At 37.1% G+C, this 18,160-nt stretch overlaps 1 protein-coding gene across 2 annotated transcripts in view; it reads left to right on the top strand.

Moving 5' to 3' along the window:
- Positions 1 to 690: 690 nt before the first annotated feature.
- The window catches only part of GNG2 (G protein subunit gamma 2), a 125,139-nt gene continuing 107,669 nt past the window's right edge, over positions 691 to 18,160 (top strand). Inside the window, exon 1 of one of the 2 annotated variants that reach the window (XM_016192106.2) lies at positions 691 to 820. The gene's annotated coding sequence lies outside the window, so the exon portion shown is untranslated. The remainder of the gene's footprint in view (positions 821 to 18,160) is intronic. The other variant, XM_060174967.1, reaches the window with a different exon arrangement.

The following is an 18,160-nucleotide window of genomic DNA, read 5'->3' as shown; positions in this document are numbered from 1 at the left end:
GCCCCATAATATTTATTAGGGTCATTCTCTTCTGAGCAAGTGTGTTAAGTAAGAGCTCAGAGGTTGTGAGGCCTTGAGGAATATAAACATCTGGATTGCTGGCCACAGAGGAAAATGCTGCAGCAAGAAGCTGCAAACTGCTAGCTCCCAGCTAGTTGACTTGATCTTGACCAGAAAGATCCCTAGTAATAATAGTAATAGTAATAGTAGTAGTAGTAGTAGCAGCAGCAGCAGCAGCAGCAGCAGCAGCAGCAGCAGCAGCAGCAGCAGCAGCAGCAGCAGCAGCAGCAGCAGCAGCAGCAGCAGCAGCAACAGCAGCAGCAGCAGCAGCAATGTTCAAGTTCGGGTTGAGAGAGGAGACTGCGGGAAGCTGTTGTGTAAGAGGATGAGAGAATAAATGGAAAGGGAAAGGAAGAAAACAGCACCAGGGGATTTCGAACAAAGGGATAAAGGGGATTCTAGTCAAATTAGTGTAAGTAGCCCTGCAAAAGAACTACTAGTGAGTTCTGAAATGAAATGTGAGGGAAAGAAGAAAACCATATAGGGCTAAGAAGAGGAGGAAGTGGGAGATGCGCTGCTTCCTGTACAAAGAGCGATGATCGAAGACAAAGCTGGGTGGAGACTAGTCCCTAGGCTGCAGGCGCCGCTGCTACGCATACACACAGCGGCCGCAGCTCCGTGGGCAGCTCCTACTACTGCTGGGCTGGGCTGGGCTGGGCTGGGCTGGGCTGGGCTGGGCGGGCTGCGCCAGAGCTCGCCTGCACACATTAGCTGCAGAGAGAGGAGAGCCACGCTTCTCTGACCAGCTTCTGGAGCCAAGGTAAAGGATACACTTTTCGTATTGCATCTCACCCCCCACCCCCTTCGTGGGAATAAAACCACCACCGGCTGTAGTTTTAAGGGCAGATTTCTAAGGGGTGACAGGGACATTGTTTTAGGATAGGGACCTGATTTGGATGGACCCTTTTATAAGGGCTTTTGAGGATGGTCACATTTGCAGCACATTCGCTTTAGAAAGATCTTTATTACTGCTCAGCTTTGCTGGTCTGTCAGGAAAACAAGCTGCATGTAAAAAGCTGTTTGTATAGTTCTCATGGAAGAAAAGCAGGGCTGAGTTGCAATCAAGTAGGGCTGTGAAATTGTGGGCAGATCATACTAAACCTTGTGGTCCTCTACTTAGGGGGTGTACGTGGTGTAAAACGTTAATTGCTTTATCTTTCTTACATATTGCACGGTGGTCTTTTCTGTTTTGTATTATAATGACTGTTTTTTTTTTGTTTTTTTTTTTGCTGTTTCTGCTAAATCCTTTTCTACTTAGAATTTATCAACAAAGGCTGAATTGCGTATGTGAGGGACATTAGTTACCATTAGAATTAAAAGCAAACAACAACAAAAAATGTTTCTTCCTCCCTCTGCTCAGTATAGCTGCTTTCAGGATGGCTCAGAAACAGCTAACATTTGGTTGTAGGTTTTACCGTAAAGTTACACCCTTTCCCAAGTGAATGTAACCGTTTGACTAGTCTAGAGTTGGTTACCAGGTATATATATATATGGATTTTATGTTATTGTGGATTTTATTCATGTCTAGGTCCAGCTGCATATTAATCTCAGTGAGGAACAAAATGTAAAAGTAGAGCTGGGATGTTACCTTAATTGTAGACACCATAGAACAAAGTAGTAAAATCAGAACATAATTTTTTATCATTTGATTTTTTTTTTGAGCGTTGGATGCTTTTAATGAGAGTCTATGAGCATGACTTATTCATATCTATGAATGACATGTAAGAATGCAGTAAAAAGGTATGTTGGGTTAGAAATATGTTTGTAAGGTTTCTTTGGCAGAATATATAAGAAAGAGTTTAATGTTCTAGTGTAGCATGATTTAAAAAATTAAGATTTGTTTCCAACAGAAAATGCAGCTTAAGCACAAAATGGTCATTCATGAGGGTTTTACTTGGATCTTTAGAATGAAGAGCGCTTTTCAAAGGAAAGAGTTGCTCATAGTAGAATAAAGTAATGAAAATATTATACTTGGGTATTCATAATTTGTTAAAACTTGGAGATTTTAACCTGAAATATGCCAACTGAGGATGTATATGCCACCTCATTGGTCACCATTCTAATTTGTGAAGTGTTAATAGGGGATATTTAAAGTGTCATCTTTAGAAATTGATTTGACATCTCAAAATGTGTGGTGTAGAGGTAAGTAGCTTTTAGGTACTAAAGATAAATGTGTTCTTTTCAGAGGCTACTACCCATTATAATGAACCTGTGCCATGTCTAAGATGTGATAAATTGCTGATGTTGAATCCATGGTGCTCTCTTGACAGGTTCATTGAATTTAATCAAAGCTGTGGGCAAAACAAGTCATGCCATGTATTCCACAGTTCCACTTCCCATTTGTCTCTTAAAGGAAAATATGTGTAGAGGACCATCCCAAAAGAGTAGGTCTGCTGTAAGCTTGGATCCAGGATACCTCTCCTTGCATTCTGTGATCTGGCTGCCAGTTATTAAATGAAACAGAAAGGTGAGATCTGGGCTGTCTGAATGAGAACAGAGCACACGGTGGTACTTGTGTATAGGCTGCATTCACTATATCATGCCAACACCCTGCTTTGTTTGGGGCTGTCTAGATAATCTGTGTAGCTCTTTTCTGTGTGTTCACACCAGGGTAAGAAAATGAAACCTTGGGAGTCGGGCTGTAGTGCAGCGGGTTAAGCACAGGTGGCGCAAAGCACAAGGACCGGCATATGGATCCCGGTTCGAACCCCGGCTCCCCACCTGCAGGGGAGTCGCTTCACAGGCGGTGAAGCAGGTCTGCAGGTGTCTATCTTTCTCTCCTCCTCTCTGTCTTCCCCTCCTCTCTCCATTTCTCTCTGTCCTATCCAACAACGACAACAACAATAATGACTACAACAATAAAAAACAACAAGGGCAACAAAAGGGAATAAATAAATAAAATAAATATTTAAAAAAAAAAAAAAGAAAGAAAATGAAACCTTGGCCCCTGTTCTCTTTCAGAAAATAAATCATAGGTGCCTATTTACTGTACAGCACAAAACATTTCCTTAACTGTTAAATTTCAACGTGAAACACAGTAGTGAGTAATAGTACAGCAGGTTGTGTGCTTAGGAGCAAAAAAAAAAAAAAAGCATGTATTCCCATGCTGTAAAATGGGACTGATTCTAGCCACATGGAATAATGGAAAGATGAAATGCTTTTGCTCAAGCATTTGGTGGCTTTTGGAGTCAACCAACACTGAAAATTTAATTGTATAAGTCTTATTCTGCTAGATGGCCAATGGCTGAGTTGGAAACATGACTCCATTATTTCATGGCAAGCCCTGGACTTCATATGGTGGATGTGTTGAGAATGGACTCTTTAAACCAACTTTAGAAGGCAAGACCAACTTTTAAAATATAAAAGCCCTGTAGTCAAAGCAAAAACTTGTTCAGAAGAATTGAGCATACTGAAAAGATAGCATAATGGTCATGCAAAAGGACTTAAGTTCCTGAGACTTTGATATACCAGATTCAATTTTCAGCACTTCCTTAAGTTAGAACTAAGCAGTGCTTTGGTGAAAAAGAATAATAAATAAATAAGAGAAAATCCTACTATGGGTGGAAGAAAGAACATTATGAAGATAAAGAAGGCTTCTAGTCAGACATGTCTAGGGTTTGAGGGAACATGCTAATTTTGTTTGTTTTTTGCTTTTTGCTATTATATGTGGCTATGTGAGTGCTTAGCATACAGTAGGTATTTAAATTTTTTTCTTTCTGAGTGCCTTAAGGAAAAGTTAACTTTTTTCCTTTTTTTAAATTTTTGCCTATCTCAAAGGTTCCAGAAGGCTTTTTTTAGAGTAAAATATACAGAGCATAGAATTTCCCATTTAATTATTTATAAATGTACCTGTGACATTAAACCTACTGACATTGTTGTGCAACCATCACCACTATCCAGCTGTGAACACAGTTGTACAAATATTTTTTCACTTCTTTGGGAATATACTTAGTATGGAATTACTGGCTTATATGATAGTTTTTAATTCCTGTAAATATATATGTATATTTACAACAGCATTGCTCAGATTGGCTTATGGTGGTACAGGAACTGAACCAACTGAACTGGACCTTGAGCCTCGGGCATGAAAGTTATTTACATAACTGTTATGCTGTCACCCCACCCCTATATAGTAATTCATATGGTTTAATTCTTTGAGGCATTGCCATTTTCCCCAACAGCACACAGATTCCAATTTCTCCACATCCTCATCCAAACCCTGTTATTTTTTAGGGGGGTTGTTTATTTCTAATAGTAATGATACTAATGCTGTGAATTGTTATCACCAAACAACTGTTATTTGCATTTCCTTTAGGTTTAGTGATGTTAAATACCTTTTCTTGTGCTTATTGGCATTTATATATACATATTTTTGACAAATGTTTACTGAAGTCCTTTCCTATTTTTAAATGGTAAAATTTCTTTAAAAAAATTGTGTTATAAAAATCATTATTATAATGCTTGTATGTGATTTCCTGTGTCTCATTTTCTCTTTTCTAATATTTTACTTATTTTATTTTATTATTACTATTTTGACCATTTTATTTTGATGAAAGAAATATAGAGAAAGAGATAGAAGAAAGAGAAAAGACTAGATTACTGCTAAGCTGTGATTTATGGTGATTTGGGGGAATGAACTGGTGTGTTCGACATGAAAGTCTGGTGCATAAACCATTATATATGTCTCTGGCTCTATTGTTTCAATACAGATTTTACTCCTGATTCTGAAGCTGGAGAGGCAAGTTAGGGATGGAGCTGAGAATAGCTGTGCAGGAATACTAGACAGAACTCTACTGCAGTATTATTTGAGCTTCATGCTGTAGATACCTACATTAACCTTAAATGATTTGAAGTACTTCTATATGATCATATGCTAATTTAATGTAAAGCACTCAGAAATGGGTTGTGATTCCTCCCCAATTTTATTTAATTTAAAGATTTATTTATTCTACAATTACTGGAATTATGCCTAGATTCAGTAGATCCATGTGAGAAAGAGTAATTGACCAACTGTATGAATGAACACTTAGCCTCTGGCCAGGACACTGTAGAATGAAAGAGAGCTGAATTACCTGTGGTAATGATGGAAGGTGTGTGAGTGAACACAATCTGTATTAGTTCCTCCATAATAGGTAATTACAGAGACCCAGGGCTTAAATTACCCAGAATTTAATTTTAAGGATTGCATTGTTATGATGCCTCAACTCCCAATTCAATATCCATTTCATGCAATTATAAAAAAGAAGACAATGCTTTTTTAGGAAAAGCAGAATTTCTGGGTTCAAATTTGTCTAAGTGTAGAGATGCCACTGTGAAACCAAAATTAAATTTCAGAATTTTTCTTTTAATGTATATATAAATACACATAATACATTATTGAGGCAAGACCATAAATATATGTTTTTCATATTTTCAGGGTACACATTTCATGTGTTTCATATATCCTGAAACTATGAAAACTTTATTGTAGAACTTCAATATAAAATATAATGTATATTTATATTCTTATATTTAAACAGTAAGTCATATTTCATGGGAATCAATGATCAGACCCTCTCCCTCAAGGACTTTATTAAATATTAAAAAGAAAGACAATTAAATTCTCAAACTTTAGTGATAGCATGCTTCTTAGAAGTGGTACCATCATATATCAAGGTTTGAGATAGCAGGAGTAGCTTTTTTATCTCTAGGTAAATATGTCTGAACAGACCAATTTTTAAAGGAAAGGCTTTAAAGGGGTCTTATGACCCCTCTCTCTCTCTCTGCTTCTCTGGCCTTTTCTTGCTTTCCTATTGGTTGGGTTACCAGTGGCAGACATTTCCATGATCCACTCCCCCAAACATCTGGCACTCCCAGCTAATGGAGAGGGTTTGGAAATGGGAGTGACATGTTCTACTCCAGATTTATTTCAACATACACTGGCCTATTGCTGTTCTTTGAAAATCCACTTTTTTCTTTTACTATCCTGTGTGCATTTTCAAAACCATTAGACCTAGTTTCTTAGGTGACCTTACCTTCTGTATATTCTGAGACAGAATATAATACAGGCTTCCTCAACCTCATTCTTACTACCTCAAAATATCTATGTATATTTCTAAAGAGTCCTTAAATAAGTAAAAATGGAGATACTTTTTTATTAATTTTTTCAATCTTTATTTATTTATTGAGTAGAGATAGCCAGGAATTGAGAGGAAAGGGGATGATAGGGAGAGAGACAGAGAGGCAGCTTGCAGCAGTTGCTTCTCCATTCATTAAGCTTTCCCCCTGCAGGTAGAGACCAGGGGCTCCAATCAAGCTCCTTGCATATTGTAATATGTCCACTCAACCAAGTGCGCCACCACCAGGCCCCAAAATGAATTACTTTATCATGCTGTAATATCATTCTTAGGCCTTTATCTAAAGGATAGGCAAGCCCTAGTGATAACCCTGGTGGCAATAAAAAAAAATAAATACAAAAGAAAAGGAAGGAAGGAAGGAAGGCAGGGAGGAAGGAAGGAAGGAAAGAAGGAAGGAAGCCAGCTCTACCTTTCCTGAAATATGCTCATTTATAACAGAAGTTAACACAATCTAGTATTGAATGGAGTTATTTATTTATATATTTATTTTTTCCTTTGCAAAGTCTTTGAGGATAGTGTCTACACCGAGTTTCACCTTAGTCTTCTCTCAAATATTTTATTTATTTATCGGACAGAAACAGAGAAATTAGAGAGAAGAGGAAGATGGAGAGTAAGAGAGACATCTGCATCACCGTTTCACCACTTGCAAAGTTTCCCCCAGCAGGTGGGACCAGGAGTTTGAACCTGGATCCCTGAGCATTATAATATGTCTGCTCTACCAAGTGTGCCACTGCCTAGCCCCCGTCTTTGTCTTCTTTATAGTACACAAGTACTTTCTGATACCTTTCTTTTTTTCTTTCTGATTTTTTTCCCCTTTTCCCTGTCAACGGGGCTTTACTGTTGCATGCCACTCATTCCAGGTAGAGACAGAGACAGAGGGAGAAAGGGAAGGAAGACATAGCACCAAAGCTTCCTCTAGTGCAGTGGGAACAGGATTCAAATCTAGGTGGTATACAAGACAAAGCAGGCACACTGTCTAGGTGAACTACTTTAGCAGTCCAGGTTTGTTGTTTTATGTTTAGTTTTAATAAAGTGTAGTTGACAAATACAATTGTAAGATACTTAAAGTGTACTTGATGCTGAATATGTATGTACCGAAAGAGTGTGTACTATTGACTTGAAACATTAGTCATTTCACACATACTTTTTTTTTTTTTTTTGCCACTGGTGAACACTAGAGCTCAATGCCTGCAGAACTCAACCATTCCCAGTAGCCATTAAAAAAATGTATATATATATGGGATAAAAGACAAAGATAGTGGAAAACAGAGGCAGGGAGAAGAAGAGACTTCTTCAGTAGTGCTCTACCATTTATGAAGTGTCTTTTCTGTAGTTGGAGACCTGAGGTTTGCATCTGGGTCCTTGCCCATGGTAATGTGTATGCTTTACTGGATGAACCACCACCTGGCCCCCATACTTATTTTTTCTATTTGAGAGTATTTAAATTCACAGATGCAGTTTATTAATGGACTTTCAAAAATCACTTATGTTTTCCAGCAGAGTGGACTACTCATAAACATCCTGTTCAAGCTCACAAACCATTGTAACAGTGCATACATAATGACAGAATTGCGATCGTTTGTCGGTTCACAAATCTTAATTGAATGTCTGCAGTATACCACATTTCCTTCAAGGTGTCAGAGAGCCTTGGATGAACTAAAATAGGCCTGTTCTTTGTTTCTTGAAATTTATATTCTAGTGTTGGGAGAGAACCAAATAAACACATAAACCAGTGATTGCACACATTTGAAATCACTAGGAAGTGCTTCAGAAAAATACCTATTTCCCAACCTTAACACAGACTAATTACTTCAGGGTCATCCAGGACTAAACACCACTGACAAACAAATTATGATACATAAAATTTCAGGTGGTGATGTCTACTGAGATGGATAAAAACAAAAACAAAAAAAGGTTGAATGATGGTGGTGGTAAAAGAAGTTTGCTTGTTGGGAGTTGGGCGGTAGCGCAGCGAGTTAAGCGCAGTGGGTTAAGCACAAAGCAGAAGCACCTGCATAAAGATCCTGGTTGGAGCCCCGGCTCTACCTGCTGGGGAGCCGCTTCACAGGCGGTGAAGCTAGTCTGTAGGTGTCTATGTCTCTCTCCTCCTCTCTGTCTTCTCCTCCTCTCTCCATTTCTCTGTCCTGCCCAACAACGACGACATCAACAACAATAGCTACAACAATAAAAACAACAAGGGCAACAAAAAGGAAATAAATAAATAAATATAAAAAAAGAAGCTTACTTGTTTTAGGCAGTTACTGAGGTTTTCTCTGAATAGGTGGTATTTGAACTGAGACCTAGGAGTTAGCCATCTGAAGGCCTTTGGGGGAGAAAGTTTCCAATTAGAAGGTACTTGCCTTTCTGTCAGAATGTTGAGATTAAATTCCTAAGGAAGCATGGCTTTCTTATATGTTTATGATGATCTATAAAGTATATCTTTCTATATAGAAATCAGCTTTTCAGTTAAACTAGTCAGACCAATTGTGAAAAACATTTAGCCTCTATTCAAGACTTTGTTTAGGTTGAATTTTACTTAGATTAAATTGATTTACATAGACAGGAAGATGACTTACCTGTTTAATTATATTTTTCATCAGTGCAGTCAGCACTACAGTACTTATCTGAAATAAACTCTGATCTTACTGTTTAAAATTGCCTTACCTATTATGATGTCAACCCTTATACAAATAAAGAAGAGAAAACAGTAGCTTTTCCCTTTAATTCTGTTTAGGGGAATCAGTGAAAACCTTTCAGAGGTTTCATGCAAACCACATGATCAAGTACTCGCTCATGTTTGAATAGGTCAGGATCAATATGATTTTAGAATCAAGTTGAGAACTAGTGTTTGCCAAGCATTTAATTTGTGCTCTGAAGTCCAACTCTATCAAGATCCAGAGAGAGAAGAATGGGGGAGGGGGGAAGGAAGGGCACTTAAAAGTAGTAGGTGTGACTTAGAAAGGAAGAAAAGGTAGAACCATAGAAAAAATTGGTAAGTATCTATAAATATAGATAGATAGTTGTAGAAATAGTAGTCAACCCATATCTGTGATCTTGGGAGAACTAATGCAATTTCCAGTGGAGGGAATGAAGACACAGAACTCTAATGGTGAGAAAGGTATGGACTTATACCCCTGTTATTTTATATTATGTAAATCAATATTAAATTACTAATAAAAATTTTAAAAGGTTACAAATAAGGAAAGAATGGTAATAAGCCCCCCCAAATAATAATAATCCAGTGAGATAAGAACAATATTTCTCTATCAATATTTTTAGCTTTTGTTTTAAAAAAATTCTACCAAAATAGTTTAGACAATAGGGACTTTATCTCAAGCTCTCCCTTTAAGAAACTTAACTCCAGAGTTACCGTCAATAAGTTGGCTTATCCTATTAAAGGGCAGTTCCCCTCTATATGTACAGAGAAAGCTACTGTAATTTCACTATTATAGGCAGATTTCAATTTCTAGAGGCACAATTTTATGGTTATTTCTCCCCATGTACATTTTAAAGTTACAGAACTCTTTAAGAATACAGAAAAGAGGCCCCATCCCCACAACTTATACATCTTATCTATCCATTAGACATAACTACTGTAATTGACTAACTTAAAAGTTTTCTTCAGAGACTATGGAGCAGCCCAAACACCCTGAAGCTTGTTGTCATCAGGCCCCAGAAAAGACATTTGCTCCAACAAGCAAGAAAGAAACTGTTAATGATTAAACATGGTAGACAGCTTGCACAGTTTGCCACTACTGATATTCTTATTTTATATGTGGAGAGATCATGACTCAAAGAGATTGAGTAATTTACCAGAGAACATAGCATCGAACTGAGCAGTTTCCATACATTTTCTATTAGAAAAACAAATACATATACATAAAAGTTTAAAAAATTCTGTTTGTGTTGATGATGATCTACAGAAAATGGACAAAGAATCCTGGAGAAAAACATAAAATAGCTGGCATGAGACAAATAAAATAAATTATTGTAGAAGAAACTACATCAGGTACTATAAAGCAGTAAGGATAGCACTTACTTAAGACTGCCAATCCCACATTTCTGAATTGTATAAAAATAATTAAATTGAGTCTTCCAGACTGGTCACTTAAATCAATTTGATCTAAATAAAATATACTCTGGACCAAGAAATGAACTAAAGAGGCAAACAGTGCTGTGTATGTCTGTAGGAGTTAAATTAAAATCTAATTTTCTCTAGAGAGGTATGTATGTTGTTGATTATTGTTCCTGTAAGAGAAGAGTTGATAGTTTTTGATTATGAGTGATTTCAAAAATATGTTTCTACTGTCCAACTCCAGAGACAACATGCAGTTCCATTACTGTTGCATTTTCTTCATGGTTCTTCCTTTCCACGTTGGCATTGTATTTTGGAAGCTATACGTGTGAGACAGCAATTAGGAAAAGGGGAAATATCAGTAGAATTGCCCTCTTCACAGTGTTTTGACTGCTTTTCATGAGGTGTAGTTTGATTCATTCTTGTCATTATTATGATAACAGGCTAATTATTAATGATAGAAGCACTATTTCTGGGATAAGTATTTGAGTGCTTTCTACTTTTATAGTTGCAACATTTTTTTAAATAGAAAAGTCAAATTAATTTCTAGGTTTTGCAAATTCAGCTCTGTTTAAAAATAGTGGGTTTTGCAGAGCCGTATGAAAAAATTGTGAAATAAAGCCAAACAGAAAAAAACAGCTATATATTTTTAAAAGCCTGGGTATTGATGATTAGTGTTTTTAATGTCTGCTGTGTTGCAGACATTATAGTTATTTCATTAATGGATTTATGTTGCTTTCTTTGGAAAGCAAATTTGATGATGAATAGCACCAAGAATTTAAAAATTAAGACAATTAAAAATTAAGTAAGAAAAGTTAGGGAAAAGATCATGAACAAAGGAAAAAAATGATCCAACTTGTCTTTTATTATAAATCTGAAAATAATTCTAAAATACCATAGTACAGAAATGATGTTCTGAGACTTAATACACAGCAAAGTAAAGTTAAAAATGTTTTGGAAGTATTCAGTAGAATCTCTTGGGCAAGTTTTAAGGTTTCCTCAATTTCCTTATGTGCAAATGGGGAAACAAAAACAAACGGAAAAAAAACCCACTTCTTTAACAGAATTATTAGGAGAAAATTATATGTGTATAAAATGTATTGTTTTACCAGTGTCTGATTTACAGTAACTATTCAGAAGTGTAAATATTCTATCTATGGGATATTTTTTTCCTACTAGAGTATTGTTTAGCATTGGCCTATGGTGGAGTAGGGACTGAACCTAGGACTTTGGAGCCTCAGGCTTGAGAATCTGTCTGCATTACCGTTATCTATCTCTCCTACCCTTATCTATGGGATTCTTATCAAATTCTAGTAGAGATTATTGTCATCCAACTAAGTCATAGGTGGAAGAACTTGGAATAGGAGGTCACCTGAGAAAATTTATGTTAATGTGATTTAATTGTCAGTGTTAGGCTTGGATTATAAATTCATATAATCCATGTGTTTATTCATATACTTAAGTTTCCTTTCCAACTCCTGATGGTATTACACTTGAAAAACTTAATATAATCTCATCTTTTGTGAGACTGTGGAATTGTTATCAAATTATAATCTAGTCTATCCTAACTGATTCTTTCTGGTTATCCTTTTAAACTGTAGAGAAAAAAATTATTGGTAACAATATATAAATTATGTTGCTGTTTGGACAAAGTAACTTTATAATGACTGTATATTTTATGCTATATTACACAAACGTCAAGGGACTTGAAATTTTAGTTAAATGGATTTATATCAAAAGTTTTCATTTCTTTTAAAATAATATTTCTCCTTTACACAGAGGTTAGTCAACATACCAAAAAATCATCAGTTTTTTTTTTTTTGAAAGAGTCAATTGTGATGTCAAATTTAGGACTCTGAGATTTGACATTATTCTTGCCTAGGAGTTCCTCTTCTCCTGTATGTAAAGCAAAGTTTCTTTTTTTGTGCTACCTGCGCCATGCCCTTTATGCTCAGTAAGAAAGTAGCCTTCCCTACACAGTATTGTAATTTTCCACTTATAAATAGTGGTACTTACTATTTATAGAGTGGCTTATATTGTAATTTTCCACTTATAAATAGTGGTACTTACTATTTATAGAGTGGCTTAAATAATATGTATTAAATGAAGGAATAGAGGGTGGGTGGGGTGGGGTATTAGAGCACTGTTCAGCTCTAGCATAGGTGCTGGGGATTGAACCTGCAACCTCTGGGGCCTCGGGCATACAAGTTGTGCTGCTAACCTACAACCTCTAGGGCCTTGGGCATGTAAGCTGTGCAACCTAAGTTGCTGCTTTATGTTCCTGGCCCTGAAAATAAATGTCTTTGTTTTGAACATTAGCTTGAAAACATCTAAGTATTGTTATCTAGACATTAATTTCTTTGTAACTCTTCAGATATGTGATCATGTTCCCACAGATTTAGCCTATTTCATTTGATATTTTTTGCTGATTTTATCTCACATATTTCATTTGGGTCTCTAAAGCTACATTATAAAATACTTTATTTAAACTAAAACCAGATTAATTATCTTTAGTGTACATACTCAAATTAATTTCATTATTAATTTGAGCTTTAAACTGATTAATCTTGGAGCACTTAAAGAACTAAAAATATATATTTTTTATCATTTAACGAGATGAGCACATTTGATTAGATGAATCCTTCTTCACTGCACCAGTTATGCTAATAAGAGTAACAAATTTGCAGGAAAACTTTGTATGGATTTTATAAACCAGCCAGAAACCTGTGTATCTGGGGCTTCTGGGGTGGAACAATCTATGAGTCATTTTAAAAAACAAATACACTCATAATCACAGCTCATGTTGTTTCCATGGTAATTAGGTCTGTCTTCCCTTGCTTGTGTTCCTGTAAAGGAAAGAGAGGGAGATAAAGAAAATTCAGAGCTTTGACTATCAGCTTCAATTTGCCTATTGCAAGAGGGACTTTAGGGGGTTCTTGAGAACATACTGGCACAGCCATCCTGTGAGGGAAGTGAAGGAACCCTGGCATTCTGCCATTTTTATTGAAGGTAAGTTAGCCATATTAATGTTGGGTGGTGTGATTCACAAGGGAAAAAAGGACTATTTGGCACTCACTTAGGGAGAAAGGAAAAATAGGTTCTTTATCTGATATATAATTACTTCTAAGTCTCTAAGGCCTACTTAGTGAATTATCTTGGTGCATGTGCACTGGGCTTTTAATGATTCTCTGCATGACATCAAATGCCTCTGTTATGTTATTGTAGTTCAAGGGATTTTTGGTGCATTATTATAATAATACAGAGAGGCTGATTTTAGTGGACCAGGTACCATTACTCTATTTTACAGACTAGCATAACTCTTTAATAAGACTTACAATTAAATTAACCTTTTAATACAAACTCATGGGTCCTATGGGTCCTATGGTCCCATAAGTCCCAGAGGAAATTAGGGACTCTGCCAATTCTGCCACCTCTTTAGAGGACAGTAAATCAAAGCATAGACTTGGTTGATGAGCAGTCATCAATTTTACTAGACCAGTGCACAGATATCAGGAATGATTCATTATGACTGTATATGGAGAATAAACAACATCCTTAAAGACATGATTGTACAGACAAAACTTTTTAATTCTATTTATAAGTTTATTGTAAGAAGTATAGGTATAGTCTTAATAAGTAATAGTAGTAGATTGACTAGAGGTTTTATTTTTAGCATATTCTTTGAACATATTTTATTTGTAATTTGATAACTTTTCCTTATTAAAATTGTTTTTCAAAAGTGCCATGACGGGGGCAGTGGAGTACCTGGTTAAGTGCACATATAACTATGCTTAAGGACCTGGGTTTGAGCCCCTTCATGAGTAGTGAAGCAGACCTGCAGGTGTCTGTCTTTCTCTCTCTCTTTCCTCTCATTTTCTCAGTATTGTTAAAAAAGGGGGGTTATGAATCAGCCACTGGGGGCAGTTGATTCATAGTGCTGTCACCATCTATAGCCTGGGTGGCAAAAAACAAACCAAAAAAAAGGGGGGGGCTATGGGGTGTGACTTAAAGTATCATATAAGCTCTGAGAATTCATGTGTGATCTGTATCCTGGCAAATGATGTAACGTGTTGGCAAACAGTCTTCACTATTTTAATTTTCTTAATGTTTTTTAAAAAGAAACCTTAACTTAATTTTCCCCTGATAATCAATGTAACTTATGGTGGTTTGTTGAAAATTTGGAAAGTGGAGCAGATGAAGTAGCTCACTTGGTTAAGTGTACTGCTTTGCCATTTACACCAATGGGCTTGAGCTTAGGCTCCCACTTCACTGAAAGAAGCTTCACAGTCTATTTTTCCACCTCTTCACATTCTGTCTATCCACCTCTCTGTCTATATCAAAGAAAAAGAGAAAGAAAGAGAAGGAAAGAAGAAAAGAAAATTTCTACAATGTTTTAATTGTAAAAAATAAAATAAATTGGGAGTCGGGCTGTAGTGCAGCGGGTTAAGCACAGGTGGCACAAAGCACAAGGACCGGCATAAGGATCCCGGTTCAAACTCCGGCTCCCCACCTGCAGGGGAGTCGCTTCACAGGCGGTGAAGCAGGTCTGCAGGTGTCTATCTTTCTCTCCTCCTCTCTGTCTTCCCCTCCTCTCTCCATTTCTCTCTGTCCTATCCAACAATGACAACAACAATAATAACTACAATAAAACAACAAGGGCAACAAAAGGGAATAGATAAATAAAATAAATATTAAAAAAATATATAAAAATAAAATAAATTAATTTTCATTAATTTTAGCTTGTTGGTTCAACTGCTTATAACAAAATCCTGATTTCATAGTGACTAGCAGAATTTAGATGTTATTTCTCTTTAATGTAACAATTTTTAAAAATATTTATTTATTTATTCCCTTTTGTTGCCCTTATTGTTTTATTGTTGTATTTTTTATTATTGTTGTTATTGATGTTGCCATTGTTGGATAGGACAGAGAGAAATGGAGAGAGGAGGGGAAGACAGAGAGGAGGAGAGAAAGATAGACACCTGCAGACCTGCTTCACCGCCTCTGAAGCGACTCCCCTGAGGGTGGGGAGCCAGGGGCTCAAACCGGGATCCTTATGCCAGTCCTTGCACTTCGGGCCACATGCGCTTAACCGGCTGCACTACCACCTGACTCCCCTTCATATAACAATTTAAGAGATGGGTAGTATAGGCCTGTTAAGATAGTTCTTCTCTACCAGATCATCCAAGGGTCTAGGCTCCTTTGATCATGTTGTTTCATCATTCTAGCATGCTTCCTGGTCAAGTTGTATCACATCAGTTTTGCTTCCATCCGACTGAATTTTGTTTCCAGCAGTGAGGGAGGCTAGGGAAAGTAGTTTGTTTTTTTTAATTTTGAAGACATAATTGTATTTATTACATCTGACAGAGTTTCATGTAAGTCAGAATAGCAGAGAGCAAGAGACAAACCAAATCACTACTCTGGTCTGGTATATGGTACTGGGGATTGAACCAGGACCCTCAGACAAGAAAGTATGATGTTCTATTACTATTTTCCCTTGCTATCTGAAAGCAGAAAGTTCCCGTTTGTATTATTATTATATTATTTTTTACCAGAGCACTGGTGCAGTGGGATTGAATCCGGAACTTTTGGAGCCTCAGACATGATAGCCTCTTTGTATAACCACTAGGCTATCTACTTCCACCCTTGTTTGTATGATTTATTTATATTTTTGCCATCAAAAATATTACTGGGGATCCACACCTGCATGATTCTTCCACTCCTAGTGCACTTTTGTTTCCAGCGAAAGGATGAGAGATAGAGAAGTAGAGGGCGATAAATAGAGGAGAGGAACGAAGAAGCTATGCTCAGGGACTTTCAGAGGTGTGGCCAAGGAGTAGGAGCCCTTTCAGATCTCACTTCTGATAAACTAGAAAAAAACAACAAAAAATTACCTGAAAACTCAACAAAATATAACCATATCTCCCCAGAAACTAAGCCACAGCCACTAGGTTCCAGATGCTACTATGATTTCTTCCTGAACTCCCTGGGCAGACAACCTCATCAGGTCCTGGGACTTCACATCTCCAGAGCCCTAGCCTATTAAGGAAAGATAGCAACAGGGGTTGGGAGTATGGATTGACCTGCCAATACCCATGTCCAGCAGAGAGACAATTACAGAAGCCAGACCTACCACCTCAAAGAATTTTGGTTCATACTTCCAGAGGGATAAATGTTAGAAGAAGATGACCAGAGGGCTATGAACTCTAATTCCATCAGGACACAGAGGGAAAAGGGGTGGGAGGAGGAAAGGTGCTCAGAAGTAGTAGGTGAGACTTAGAAAGGAAGAAAAGGTAGGATCATGGGAAAAATGCACAAATATCTATAAATAGATAGATAGTTATAGAAATAATAGTCGACTCTACTCATATCTGTAATCCTGGGAGAACTAGTACAGTTTCTATTGGAGGGAATGGGGATACAGAACTCTGGTGGTGGGAACGATATGGAATTATACTCCTGTTATCTTAAATTACTAATAAAAAGATGAAAAAAAAGAGGAGAGATATTGCAGTGAGGGCTCCCCATGCAGGTACTTACACATGATAACCTCAAGCTTAAAATTAAGCCTATTTCTTTGTTTGTAACATGTGCACTCAACCAGGTGCACCACCGCCCATCCTCTTCCCATGTCCTTATTAATGCTAAAGTGTACACTCTACTGAGTGAACCATCTCTTGGACCCTTTGTTATTTTATTAGTTATATTTTTGGGTCCAGGAATAATAAAAAATTCCACATAAAGTAATCACAAGAGCATTTCAGGACACCACCCTACAATTAGCTGTCAAATCGTAGCAAATAGGAGTCTTCTACTTACTGATAATGGAGAAAACCTATGCAAAGACAAGAGAAGAACAGCTATTCGGAATACCTGGCAATTTCATTTGCTTCCATTACCCTACATGAAAAAAATAATATTCTGTTTATAGTTTTTATTTACCTTTGTCACTTCTGCATTTTAGAAAAATATAATAGTTATGTATTATTTACTAGAAAAAATATATATTATATGTTAGTATACTGCATACAAAATACATAAATTGTGTTAGAAAATATTATTTCATTAAGTATGTATATATTAAAGAGCTAAATGCCAGGTGGTGGCAGGCCAGTAGAGTGCACACATTATTTTATGCAAGAACCTGGGTTCAAGCCCCAAGTCCCCACCTATAGAAGCTTCAGGAGCAGTGGAGCAGTGCTTCAGATCCCTTTCTTTTCTCTACCTTTTTTTTTTTTTAAATTAAAAATTTTTTTTTTATTTAAGAAAGGATTAATTAACAAAACCATAGGGTAGGAGGGGTACAACTCCACACAATTCCCACCACCCAATCTCCATATCCCACCCCTCCCCCGATAGCTTTCCCATTCTCTATCCCTCTGGGAGCATGGACCCAGGGTCATTGTGGGTTGCAGAAGGTAGAAGGTCTGGCTTCTGTAATTGCTTCCCCGCTGAACATGGGCGTTGACTGGTCGGTCCATACTCCCAGTCTGCCTCTCTCTTTCCCTAGTAGGGTGGGTCTCTGGGGAAGCTGAGCTCCAGGACATATTGGTGGGGTCTTCAATCCAGGGAAGTCTGGCCGGCATCCTGATGACACCTGGAACCTGGTGACTGAAAAGAGAGTTAACATACAAAGCCAAACAAATTGTTGAGCAATCATGGACCCAAAGCTTGGAAAAGTGGAGAGGAAGTATTAGGGAGGTACTCACTGCAAACTCTAGTGTACTTCTGCTTTCTTACTTTGGTGTCATACTCCAAACTCAGTCAATTTCTGCTTTGCCTTTCTACTTCTTCTTCTTTTTTTTTTTTACATGCATAACATTCCCCAGATTCCCATTTAACAATACAACCCCCACTATTTCATTCATCATTTTTCATGGACCTGTATTCTCCCCACCCACCCACCCAC

The sequence above is a fragment of the Erinaceus europaeus genome, chromosome 16 (assembly GCF_950295315.1).
Source record: "Erinaceus europaeus chromosome 16, mEriEur2.1, whole genome shotgun sequence".
NCBI lineage: Eukaryota > Metazoa > Chordata > Mammalia > Eulipotyphla > Erinaceidae > Erinaceus > Erinaceus europaeus.
The sequence above is the reverse complement of the archived record's forward strand: the minus strand, read 5'-3'. Positions and strand labels throughout refer to the sequence as shown.